Source organism: Neophocaena asiaeorientalis, unplaced genomic scaffold, assembly GCF_003031525.2.
Source record: "Neophocaena asiaeorientalis asiaeorientalis breed wild unplaced genomic scaffold, Neophocaena_asiaeorientalis_V1.1 scaffold6, whole genome shotgun sequence".
NCBI lineage: Eukaryota > Metazoa > Chordata > Mammalia > Artiodactyla > Phocoenidae > Neophocaena > Neophocaena asiaeorientalis.
The window spans coordinates 977733-991982 of NW_020174424.1; the positions used below are offsets into that span (position 1 = coordinate 977733).

Consider the following 14250-nt stretch of genomic DNA (forward strand, 5'->3'; position numbering starts at 1 on the left):
AAAGGGAGATAAGGCAAAGGCAGTTATGAATCCCTGTTATGTTACAGATGCTGCCAAAGAACTTGATATAAACTGTCACACTGAAACTTTACAAAACCCTCGGAGTTTGGGAAGGTGAGAAAATCGAGGCTCAGAGAAGCTGGGTAACACCCCCAAGGTTCAAAGCCAGCCAAAGGGCAGTTGAGGGGAAGGATAATCTCAAGGTTAACTTTACTTAAAACATGGCACACAATGATTTTTTTTTAAATAGGGTTTACAATTTTAAAAGCTGTAATTGGTTCTGAACCAGAACACTGGTATACAACAAAAGCAAACAAAAACAAACAAACAAAAAAAACACAGGAAAAGCTCAGTACCCAAACTGTGTAGTACCACCCTTTGAATGTAGATGTTGGGCATGACCAACACCTTGTGCAGCACAAATGACTGACATCAGACCTCATAATCAGCACGCTAAACACCATAAACCAAGGGATGATGAAAATGGATTGATCGTTACGCACAGGCTGGCAGCTGCTTTATCATTTGTTTGTTCTGGACAGAAGAGATCACAGTGACAGAATAATGGGCAAAAACACCTCGTAAACTACACTCAAGCCCAGTCCTAACATTGAAAATAATTCCTTATCCAAAAACAAGCCGCAGAAGAATAGGGCTTGTCATGCTTTTTCACCACCAATGGCACTCTGTAAAATACCTTTAATGGCCTTAAGACTTTAGGACCCCAAGCTGGTACCTCCATAACAGGCTCTCTATCGATCAGCTTTTAGTACATGGTACATTCTAATCTCTCCTAAAGTTAGTGAATGTCTCAAGGTTGCAAAATTGCTAGAAGCCCTCCAATTCTCTCTACAAAATAGCTGACTGCAGATCTAAGAAAGAGTGAAATAAAATAAATGTACGTGGAAAACACTTCAATACCAAAAATACATAAGTAATAATATTAAATATCAAATGCCAGGCACTGGGCGAAGCGTCTGTGTGTGTGCGTGTGTGTGTAATATATTATTCACAGATGAGAGACCTGAGACTCAGGGAAAGATCTGAAATACAAGGCCTCCCATTTTAGACATGACTAAGCCAAGGGACATCAAGCTGACCAAGCAATTCCATCCCAAGGAACATGTCCTAACAAAATAGGTAACACTATATGCAATAATGCACACACAATGATGCTCATTCCAGTATGGTGAGCAATTTAAAAAAACTGGAAACAGGGATTGTTTCCTTAATTTCTTTCTGATCTTTCGTTTTTAGTGTATAGGAATGCAACAGATTTCTGTGCCTTAATTTTGTATCCTCTATGTATAGTATCATGTCATCTGCAAACAGTGACAGCTTTACTTCTTCTTTTCCAATTTGTATTCCTTTTATTTCTTTCTCTTCTCTGATGGTCATGGCTAGAACTTCCAAAACTATGTTGAATAACAGTGGTGAGAGTGGACATCCTTGTCTTATTCCTAATCTTAATGCAAATGCTTTCAGTTTTTCACCACTAAGAATGATTTTGCTGTGGGTTTGTAATATATCGCCTTTATTATATTAAGGTAGGTTTCCACTATGCCCACTTTCTGTAGTTTTTATCATAAATGGGTGGTGAATTTTGTCAAAAGCTTTTTCTGCATCTACTGAGATGATCATACGGTTTTTACTCCCTAATTTGTTAATACGGTGTATCACATTGATTGATTTGCATATATTGAAGGATCCTTGCATTCCTGGGACAAAACCCACTTGATCATGGTATATGATTCTTTTCATATGTTGGATTCTATCTGCTAGCATTTTGTTGAAGATTTTTGCATGTATGTTCATCAGTGACACTGGTCTGTAATTTTCGTTTTTTGTGATATCGATGTCTGGTTTTGGTATCAGGGTGATGGTAGCCTCGTAGAATGAACATGGGAGTGTTCCTCCTATGCAATTTTTTGAAACAGTTTGAGAAGGATGGATGCTGGCTCTTCTCTAAATGTTTGATAGAATTTCCCTGTGAAGCCATCTGGTCCGGGAAGATTTTTAATTACAGTTTCAATTCCATTACCTGTGATAGGTCTGTTTATATTTTCTAATTCTCCCTGGTTCAGTCTTGGAAAATTGTACCTTTCCAAGAAATTCTCCATTTCTTCAAGGCTGCCCATTTTATTGCCATATAGTTGCTGGTAGTAGTCTCTTACGATCCTTTGTATTTCTGCGGTGTCAGTTGTAATTTCTCCTTTTTCATTTCTAATTTTAGTGATTTGTGAAAATTAAGGAAACAATCCCATTTACCAGTGCAACAAAAACAATAAAATACCTAGGAATAAACTTACCTAAGGAGGCAAAAGTCCTGTACTCAGAAAACTATAAAAAACTAATAAAAGAAATCCAAGATGACATAAACAGATGGAAGAATATACCACGTTCTTGGATTGGAAGAATCAATACAGCGAAAATGACTATACTACCCAAAGTCATCTACAGATGCAATGCAATCCCTATCAAATTACCAATGGCATTCTTCACAGAATTAGAACAAAAAATTTTACAATTTGTCGGGAAACACAAAAAAACCCAAACAGCCAAAATAGTCTTGAGGGGAAAAAATAAAGCTGGAGGAATCAGACTCCCAGACTTCAGACTATACTACAAAGCTACAGTAATCAAGACAGTATGGTACTGGCACAAAAACAAAAATATAGATCAGTGGAACAGGATAGAAAGCCCAAAGATAAACCCACGCACATACAGTCACCTAACTGATGAGAAAGGAGGCAAAAACATACAATGGAGAAAAGACAGCCTCTTCAATAAGTGGTGCTGGCTGCTGGTCAGAATGTAAATTGATACAGCCACTATGGAGAACACTATGGAGGTTCCTTAAAAAACTGAAAATAGAATTATCATATGACCCAGCAATCCCACTCCTGGGCATATATCCTAAGAAAACTATAATTCAAAAAGACATTTGCACCCCTATGTTCGTTTCAGCACTATTTACAATAGCCAGGAAATAGAAACAACCTAAAGGTCCATCAACAGAGGAATGGTTAAAGAAGATGTGTCACATGTATTCACTGGAATATTACTCAGGCATAAAAAAGAATGAAATTGGGTAATTTGCAGAGGCGTGGATAGACCTAGAGACTGTCATACAGAGTGAAGTAAGTCATTAAGGAAAATAAATACCGTATGCTAACACATATATATGGAATCTAAAAAAAAAAACAGTCCTGAAGAATCTAGGGGCAGGACAGGAATAAAGACGCAGACATAGAGAATGGACTTGAGGACGTGGTGGCGAATGGGTAAGCTGGGACTAAGTGAGAGAGTGGCATGGACGCATATACACTACCAAATGTAAAAGAGGTAGCTAGTGGGAAGCAGCTACATAGCACAGGGAGATCAGCTCGGTGCTTTGTGTCCACCTAGAGGGGTGTGATAGGGAGGGTGAGAGGGAGACACAAGAGGGAGGAGATATGGGGATGTATGGATATGTATAGCTGATTCACTTTGTCATACAGCAGAAACTAACACACCACTGTAAAGCAATTATACTCCAATAAAGATGTTAAGGAAAAAAGAAAGTGATGCTGGGAAAACTGGGCAGCTACATGTAAAAGAATGAATTTAGAATACTACCTAACTCCACACACAAAAATAAACTCCAAATGGATTAAAGACCTAAATGTAAGACCGGACCCTATAAAACTCTTAGACAAAAACATAGGAAAAACACTCTTTGACATAAAACACAGCAAGATCTTTTCTGGCCCACCGCCCAGAGTAATGAAAACAAAAGCAAAAATAAACAAATGGGACCTAATTAAACTTAAAAGCTTTGGAGTAGCAAAGGAAACCATAAACAAGACGAAAAGACAACCCTCAGAATGGGAGAAAATATTTGCAAACGAAGCAACAGACAAAGGATTAATCTCCAAAATATACAAACAGCTCATGGAGCTCAATAGCAAAAAAAACAAACAACCCAATCAAAAAATGGGCAGAAGACCGAAACACTAAACAGACATCTCTCCAAGGACATACAGATGGTCAAGGGGCACATGAAAGGATGCTCAACATCACTAACTACTAGAGAAATGCAAATCAAAACTACAATGAGGTATCATCTCACACCAGTCAAAATGGCCATTAGCAAAAGATCTATAAACAATAAATGCTGGAGAGGGTGTGGAGAAAAGGGAATCCTCTTGCACTGTTGGTGGGAATGTAAATTGATACAGCCACTGTGGAGAACAGTATGGAGGTTCCTTAAAAAACTAAAAATAGAACTACCATTTGACCCAGCAATCCCACTACTGGGCATATACCCTGAGAAAACCATAATTCTAAAGGACACATGTACCCCAGTGTCTACTGCAGCACTATTTACAATAGCCAGGACATGGAAAAAACCTAAATGTCCAACGACAGATGAATGGATAAAGAGGATGTGCTACATAGATACAATGGAATATAACTGAGACATAAAAAATTTTGAAACAATGCCATTTGCAGCAACATGGATGCAACTAGAGATGATCATACTAAGTGAGGTAAGTCAGAAAGAGAAAAATAAATATCGTTTCTTAACGCATATATGTGGAATCTAGAAAAAATGGCACAGATGAACCTATTTACAGGGCAGGAATATAGACAGACAGAAAATGGACATGTGGACACGGCAGGGAAGGGGAGGGAGGGACGAACTGGGAGATTAGGACATATATACACTACCATGCATAAAATAGATAGCTGGTGGGAACATGCTATAAAGCATGGGAAGCTAAGCTCGGTGCTCTGTGACAACCTAGATGGGTAGGATGGGATGGGGTGGGAGGGAGGTCCAAGAGGGAGGGGATATATATATATATATATATATATATATATATATATATGTATGTATGTAGCTGATTCACTTCACTGTACAGCAAAAACCAACACGACATTGTAAAGCAATTATACTCCAATTTAAAATAAAAACTAAAAAAAAGAAACAAAGAAAACAAACAAAAAACAATATACAAAAATAAAAAAAGAACGCAACAAATTCTCAAAAAAATTTAAAAATTGGAAACAATCTAACTGTACATCAAGAAATAACTGATTAACAGTAGTCATTCTTACACTAGAATATTGTACAGACATTAAAAATGATTGTGTAATCACAAGTAATAAAATGGAAACTGTAATTAAAAATCTTCTAACAAACAAAAGTCGAGAACCAGATGGCTTCACAGGTGAATTCTATCAAACATTTAGAGAAGAGCTAACACCCATCCTTCTCAAACTCTTCCAAAAATTTCCAGAGGAAGGAACACTCCCAAACTCATTCTATGAGGCCACCACTGCCATGATACCAAAACCAGAGAAAGATACTATAAAAAAAGAAAATTCCAGACCAATATCACTGATGAATATAGAAGCAAAAATCCTCAACAAAATACTAGCAAACAGAATCCAACAACACATTAAAAGGATCATACACCATGATCAAGTGGGATTTATCCCAGGGATGCAAGGATTCTTCAATATACGCAAATCAATCACTGTGATATACCAAATTAACAAACTGAAGAATATAAACATGATCATCTGTTTGATCATCTCAATAGATGCAGAATAAGCTTCTGACAAAATTCAAAACCCATTTATGATAAAAACTCTCCAGAAAGAGGGCAAAGAGGGAAGTTACCTCAACATAATAAAGGCCATATATGACAAACCCACAGGAAACATCAGTCTCAATGGTGAAAAATTGAAAGCATTTCCTCTAAGATCAGGAACAGGACAAGGATGTCCATGTTCACCACTATTATTCAACATAGTTTTCGAAGTCCCAGCCATGGCAATCAGAGAAGAAAAAGAAATACAAATTGGAAAAGAAGAAGTAAAACTGTCACTGTTTGCAGATGACATGATACTATACATACAGAATCCTAAAGATGCCACCAGAAAACTACTAGAGCTAATCAATGAATTTGGTAAAATTGCAGGATAGAAAATTAATGCACAGAAATCTCTTGCATTCCTATACACTAAAGAAGAAAAATCTGAAAGAGAAATTAAGAAACATTGCCATTTACCATTGCAACAAAAAGAATAAAATGCCTAGGAATAAACCTACCTACAGAGACAAAAGACCTGAATGCAAAAAACTATAAGACACTGATGAAGGAAGTTAAAGATGATACAAACAGATGGAGAGATATACCATGTTTTTGCATTGGAAGAATCAATATTGAGAAAATGACTCTACTACCCAAAGCAATCTACAGATTCAATGCAATCCCTGTCAAATTACCAATGGCATTTTTTACAAAACTGGAACAAAAAATATTAAAATTTGTATGGAGACACAAAAGACCCAGAATAGCCAAAGCAATCTTGAGGGAAAAAAACAGAGCTGGAGGAATCAGACTCCCTGACTTCAGACTATACTACAGAGCTACAGTAATCAAGACAATATGGTAATGGCACAAAAACAAACATATACATCAATGGAACAGGATAGAAAGCCCAGATATAAACCCACGCACCTATGGTCAACTAATCTATGACAAAGGAGGCAAGGATATACAATGGAGAAAAGACAGTCTCTTCAATAAGTGGTGCTGGGAAAACTGGACAGCTACATGTAGAAGAATGAAATTAGAACACTCCCTAACACCACACCCAAAAATAAACTCAAAATGGATTAGAGACCTAAATGTGAGACTGGACACTATAAAACTCTTTAGAGGAAAACACAGGAAGAACAATCTTTTACATAAATCACAGCAAGATCTTTTCTGATCCACCTCCTAGAGTAATGGAAATAAAACCAAAAATAAACAAATGGAACCTAGTGAAACTTAAAAGCTTTTGCAAAGCAAATGAAACTACATACAAGACGAACAGACAACCCTCAGAATGGGAGCAAATATTTGCAAACGCATCAACGGACAAAGGAGCAATCTCCAAAATATATAAACAGCTCATGCAGCTCAATATTAAAAAAACAAAGAACCCAATCCAAAAATGGGCAGAAGACCTAAATAGACATTTCTCCAAGGAGGATATACAGATGGCCAAGAAGCACATGAAAAGCTGCTCCACATCACTAATTATTAGACAAATGCATATCAAAACTACAATGAGGTATCATCTCACACCAGTTAGAATGGGCATAATCAGAAAATCTACAAACAACAAATGCTGGAGAGGGTGTGGAGAAAAGGGAACCCTCTTGCACTGTTGGTGGGAATGTAAATTGATACAGCCACTATGGAGAACAGTATAGAGGTTCCTTAAAAAACTAAAAATAGAATTACCATATGATCCAGCAATCCCACTACTGGGCATATACCCAGAGAAAACCATAATTCAAAAAGACACATGCACTCCAATGTTCATTGCAGCACTATTTACAATAGCCAGGTCGTGGAAGCAACCTAAATGTCCATAAACGAATGGATAAAGAAGATGTGGTACATACATAGAATGGAATATTACTCAGCCATAAAAAGAACGAAATTGGGTCATTTGTAGAGACGTGGATGAATCTAGAGACTGTCATACAGAGTGAAATAAGTCAGAAAGAGAAAAACAAATATTGCAGATTAATGCATATATGTGGAACCTAGAAAAATGGTAATGATGAACCGGTTTGCAGGGCAGAAATTGATACACAGATGTAGAGAACAAACGTATGGACACCAAGGGAGGAAAGTGGCAGGAGTTGTTGTTGGTGGTGGTGTGATGAATTGGGAGATTGGGATTGACATGTATACACTGATGTGTATACAACTTATGACTAATAAGAACGTGCTGTATAAAAAAATAAAATAAAATTCAAAAATAAATCTATTTGTGGAAAATAATTGAAATATATATATGTAAGTATCTGAATCACTTTGCTACACACTTGAAACATATAATATTGTAAATCAACTATACTTCAAGAAAAAGAAAGAACTATTCTCTTTTGCTAATAAAAAAAGAAAAATGAAGTCATCATGTAAATCTATGTTTGTTGACACAAAAAATGTCCACAGATATTTTAAATGAAAATGCAGGTAGATCATAGAGCAGTAAATACAGCATGATTCCAATTTTGTTTTCTGGAGAAATGACTAAGCTGAAATTGAGGTCTGCTGAAGATGGAGGGGCTGACCCTTCCAAACACATGGGAAAGCAGCACCTGTAATAGCCTTGGGCCACTGGGCACATGGAAAACTGGGTAGAGAGTGTGAGAGAAGTCCTAAGGGTGGGGAAGGGGCTAAACCATGCCAAGCCCTAGAGGCCTGATTAAGGATTCTGGTTTTCACCCCAGAAGATCAATGGGAAGTCTGCATTTCACAGATGAGGCACAGGGGGTTCAGCTGATGCTCAAGACTATACTGTGAGTGAGTGGTAGAGCCACGGTCAGGCTGGGGCCTGTCGCAGAGCCAGAGCTTGGCCGTAACTTTCAGTCACAGACTTCTGTGCATCCCAGCTTCCTGATCATGTGCCTCTCCCTCTCTCCAGGCCTTTTCCGCCTCTTTCCAGGCTTGGATTCTCATTTTCCTCTTCCTTTCTCTCCTTCCTCTACCTCCTTTTGCTTTCCAAAAAGTCACAGAGAAAGCCCACCCCCTCAGAACTTTGTCCTTATCCCCTAAGGGATCTTTGCCATCTGGATAAAACAGGACCTTCCCAGTTCCTCCCCAATTCAATTACAATCAGCCAACAAGCTGGCTGTACAACAACCAAAACAATTTGAAATGGTCTTTTAAATTTGGGTTAAATTAAAGGCCGTTGTTTGAATCTCTTAGCTCTATTATTGCTTTGTAAGTTGTAATATAAGGCTCTTTGCCTTTCTGTATGTCTATGTGTGATAAACAAATTAAAAAGTTATTATACACCCTTCTAAATCAGTATTTGAATTTGTGAGACTAATTTTATGGGAAGCTTAGAAAATCCTCTAACAAAGTGCAACCTTAACTGGGCCTCTTGAATTTTAATTTGTTTTAAAGCTACTGAATTTCAAAGTAAAAGAAATTTTAAAAAAATACTTCCGGATTTTTTTTTAAAAAACAGAGCCACATACCTCTATTATGTCAGTCAAATCTGATCAACATAAAACGGGCAGAGTCCTCTACCCCACCCCCCATGATTTTCAAGCATGTGTACCACGCCCTCTGCTGGCCTCAACACATTTCCGGAATGACCATAATGTAGCTAGGAAATAGGGCAAAACATCTGCATTTCTTCCGTTGGCATGGAGTTCTTCCTGTCTGAATTATGTACAAAAGTTCCATTATTTTCTGTCTCTTCTATCCTTCCCTTCTCCAAAATGTCATACATGTTTTAAAGATTTACAGGATCTTGATGTAAACGTTAAGTTTAAATTATTTCCCCTAAATAAAGAGATAAGTAACGGGTAACCCAAAATGAGAGTACTGAAAACTAATTTAAATCTAGTTTAGAGATATATTCCTAATTAGATGTGGCTTCAGGTAACAGGAAAACTTATATAGATACTGGCTGGATGAAGAAAATGACAACATAGAAACATGCTGAGTGCTAGGGACAAAATTTTTGCTGCCAAGTAATCCAAAGTGGATAATGCACAACTGTTAGATAATAAAATCTAACCATTCTATTTTGTAAGGCAGCAAAGGTGAATAAAATTAATTGGCTCACCCAAGACTCTTAGCAAGTTGGAGATAACAAAGGATTTTAAACCTGGGATCAGAGAATCTCTGAGTCTTAGACCTGAAATACAAGAACACAGCACCAACCGAAAAACATCTTAGCAATTCTCCGTTAAAACTAAAAGCAGATTTGCTTTGCCTCCCCTTGTGCTCGCACGTCAACCCCTACATAAGTTGTCATCATAACTTCACAGCCCTGCTCGCTGAACTTCAATTCCAGAGGTACTTATTGATTGACCAAGACACTGTGCTGGGTACTGGGCACATGGGGGATAACATGACACCATTCCTACACCCAAGGAGCTCACGGTCTGGTACAGAAGGCAAAAGTGAGAGGAAATAAACTACCAACGGTGTAACGTGCAACAAGGGAATTATGTCTGAGCTTCAGAAGCAGCAGGAATTAAGGACAGATGAACCATCTGGGGTGCAGGGCTCGCGGTGTGGTACGAGGACCACTGAAGAGGCGCTAGCATTGGAAAGCTACAAGCTCAGGGAGATGCCGAAACAGAGGGACCAGTACGTGCACCTTCATGGAGAACACGCATGGGATTTCAGGAGTGTTGGTAGGAAAGCAGAATCAGTAATTCTACAGGAGTGTGTCCAGGGTGAGGTGGCAAGTGGTTGAATGAAAAGGCTGGAGACGAGGCCCAAACACAGATCACAGGAGCTTTGCGTGGTCCTTATCCTGCAAGTGACATGGACCTTAATCTATCAGCGGCAGGAACTTGAACCTTACCCTGTAATTGACAAGAGGCCATTGACTGGTTTTAAACCAGGGAGAAGGAACAATCAATCATATTAGGGTTTTGACAAGATCAAAAAGGCATCTGCTAAGTATTTATCCTAGTTTTTCTGCAACCATAGACAAATTCCTTTCCATTCTTCGTGGTTTATTTACTTTTAAAAGACATGGTATGCTAGTATTAGAGCGAGCTATAAAGCTGAATAAAGACAAGCCACCTTAATGACAGTCAGTACCTTGTATGTTAACAGTGATGCTCAGTGAATAGTGGATGGGCAGACAGTCAGGGCCCCTCTCCTAGCACACACATGCCAGTTAAGTTTCCAAAAGTTAGGTGATGCACACAAGCTTTGGGAAAAGTTAGCAAATTTCCCAAAGGCAAAAATGAAGCACATAATGTACTTGAACACACAGGTCTCAAAAATCCAGCTGGATGTGAAATAAGGCCACTGATTCTGCCTATTCATTTCCAGTAACAGAAAACAATCAGTTCTCTACAAACTAAGTTGTACAAACACTCTCTCTCACAATATTTTCAGAATGTATGTCATTATTTTTAAATTTCCAAAAGTGGATCTCCGAGATCTGTAAAAGTTTAAAACATTCTCTTAAGCAGTTGGTATCTTTAAAAGATACCTCAGGGCTTCCCTGATGGCACAGTGGTTGGGAGTCCGCCTGCCAATGCAGGGGACACGGGTTCGTGCCCCGGTCTCGGAAGATCCCACATGCCGCGGAGCGGCTGGGCCCGTGGGCCATGGCCGCTGAGCCTGCGCTCCGCAACGGGAGAGGCCACAACAGTGAGAGGCCCGCGTACCGCAAAAAACAAAACAAACAAAAAAAGATACCTCAACCTGAAAATACAGACATTCGTCCTAAATTGGGCCGCCAGGATTAGCAAATCACAATTTCCAGAGTGGATCCTTTCTGCTCTAAGTCAAATGCCACCAGAAAGAGGCCACTTACCCAGAATATACGCATTTTTAAATTCAATTCACCAACTGAATTGAAAGTGATTCATGATGCTTTTTCCCCCTTGCTCTTTCCTCTCTCCTCCCCTCTGCCTAATTCACCCCCAGCACAAACACCATTCAAGTTCCTTACAGCAGACATAGAGCAAAAGGAAGACATCCACAGCTGCAAGGGTTTTTATAGACGAGGAAGCAATTCCTGTCCACAGAGGCTGAGAGAAAATGAACTATTCTGATAGCGCCCCCTAGTGACCAAAATTACTTTACTCTGCACGCTAAACTGATGAAAAGCAATGCATTTAAAAAATTTTAAAAATAGCAAACACATCAATGAGCTTACCCTCTGGGAACACCTGTCCAGTTAAACCAATAATGTTAACCTCTGGCCAACTGTTCTCTCAGCTCTAAAATAGGAAAACTAACATCCCCAACCACCCTAGTCCTCTCCCCTGTGAGCATGTGAGTTCCTCAATAAGATACAGTCCCAAGCACATACAGCTGTTTTTAAACAAGAGGAAGCAGAAAAGAAACACAAAGCAATAAGAGGACACGCACCCTCGGGCCTACTTGGATCATGAGGAGTGTTTCTGTTAAACCCATAACATACCTGGTGACGGGTACAGAGTTCTGTTCACTTCTGCTTCACAGGTATATACACTTTGACTCTCTCCTTCCCTATTTTACTGGCTCTGAGGAGGACTGCAGGGACCACTGAACCTTCTGGAACTTTCTGCCACCACCCAGAACAGTATTAGTTTGACCACAAAATACTGGAAGCTCTCAAATCATATCTTCAACACTGAGATTTTTCTTTCTGACATGAACTATGTAAAACATAAATGTTAGGTTACTGTGATATGTTAATAGAAAGTGTAATTTAAAATGAAATTGGTGGGCTTCCCTGGTGGCGCAGTGGTTGAGTGTCCGCCTGCTGATGCAGGGGATGTGGGTTCGTGCCCCAGTCCGGGAAGATCCCACATGCCGCGGAGCGGCTGGGCCCATGAGCCATGGCCGCTGAGCCTGCACATCTGGAGCCTGTGCTCCGCGGCGGGAGGGGCCACAGCAGTGAGAGGCCCGCGTACTGCAAAAAAAAAAAAAAAAACTGAAATTGGTAATAACAAGAAGTACTTAAACCATCACCCTTCAACCTCCTGCCCAGTAAAACAAACAAACAAATACCCCAACTGACTGAGGTGCCTAGTACTTGGTGCTAGTTCCTAGTAGTTCAGTAGGGCCCTAACATACTTTGGATCCTTCTACTCCAACCGAACCTGAGACCTTCAACCAAGCTGGAAACTTTTGCTCAGCTCCCAGTCCACAACCACAGAGAATTAAAAGCCATTGCTGCCCTCTACTGGGCAGACTTGAAACAAAACTAAAAATCCACCCATCAAGCATTTGACATCACCTAATTTCTTCTCTGGTTTCTTGATAATGTATAACCTTCAATAACTTATAAATTAATTATAAGATTCCAGGAGGGGGAAAAAAAGCAAGTTTGCAAAAATTCAGTCATTTTCCCTCTTTATCGACTAAAAGGAAGAGACTAAATGACAGCAAACTGGGAGGCTCGCTTCGGATTCAGCCACTACATGACAGCATGACCTTGGTCGGGGCCCAACCACCCTAGGTCGCAATTTTCAGGCCTGCAAATTGAAGGATTGCAAACCAGGAGACATTTATGATCCTGGTTGCTCTTTTCCATTCAGATTTCAAAATATTCATAGCTTTTTCTTATTTTTTATTTTATTTTTTTTTTGTACACAGGCCTCTCACTGTTGTGGCCTCTCCCGTTGCGGAGCACAGGCTCCAGACATGCAGGCTCAGCGGCCATGGCTCACGGACCTAGCCACTCCGCAGCACGTGGGATCTTCCCGGACCAGGGCATGAACCCGTGTCCCCTGCATTGGCAGGCGGACTCTCAACCACTGAGCCACCAGGGAAGCCCCACAGCTTTTTCTTAACCCGTCTTAATAATCTAACATATGATATCCTCTGTCCTATTACTTAGGACTTCATTGATTATTATGTCTTCAGTAATGAGACAGATGTAAACCAAGTGTTTTGCATGTGCATGAAGGCCCACAGTAAGTATGAGTTTCCCTCTCTCCCCTCCCCAGGTCCCCCCATTGACCAGCTCCATGAACCTTTCCATTCCTGTAGTACATATTCTATGCCCATATCCTAAAGTATTTATTCTCTGCTACTCTTTCAATTTTCCAGGTCTTGTGATGCTTGCACTGTGCCCCCCACTGAAAGGTGAGTTTCACTGGCTGGACTGTGTCCTTTATCTGTCTGCACCTCAGTGTCCACCACTGGTAGCAGTGGTTGTAATGGTAGCAACTGTTACAGCAGCAGCAGAAACAGGAACAGCAGCAGTTGGTGCCCCCAGCAGCAGTGAAACAGGTTACAAAAACTGGGGCTTCTCTGGTGGCACAGTGGTTAAGAATCTGCTTGCCAATGCAGGGGAAATGGGCTCGAGCTCTGGTCCGGGAAGATCCCACATGCCACGGAGCAACTAAGTCCGTGAGCCACAACTACTGAGCCTCTGCTCTAGAGCCTGCGAGCCACAACCACTGAGCTTGTGTGCTGCAACTACTGAAGCCTGTGCACCTAGAGCCCGTGCTCCGCAACAAGAGAAGCCACCGCCATGAGAAGCCTGCGCACCGCAACGAAAAGTAGCCCCCGCTCGCTGAAACTAGAGAAAGCCCGTGTGCAGCAACGAAGACCCAACGCAGCCATAAATAAATAAATAAATAAATTTAAAAATAATAATAATACCTGCCCTACCTGTCTTGGAGCGCAGTTGTTTAAAATAAATAAGGAAGCATATACGAAAGCAATCTAAAAGCTGTAAAAGGATAACAGCTCTGTGTGCATTTAATTC

The 14250-nt window shown here is 40.0% G+C and overlaps 1 protein-coding gene across 2 annotated transcripts in view; it reads right to left on the reverse strand.

Moving 5' to 3' along the window:
• Positions 1-14250, reverse strand: part of STK39 (serine/threonine kinase 39) — a 230965-nt gene that overhangs the window by 170003 nt on the left and 46712 nt on the right. The gene's annotated exons all lie outside the window — the stretch shown is intronic.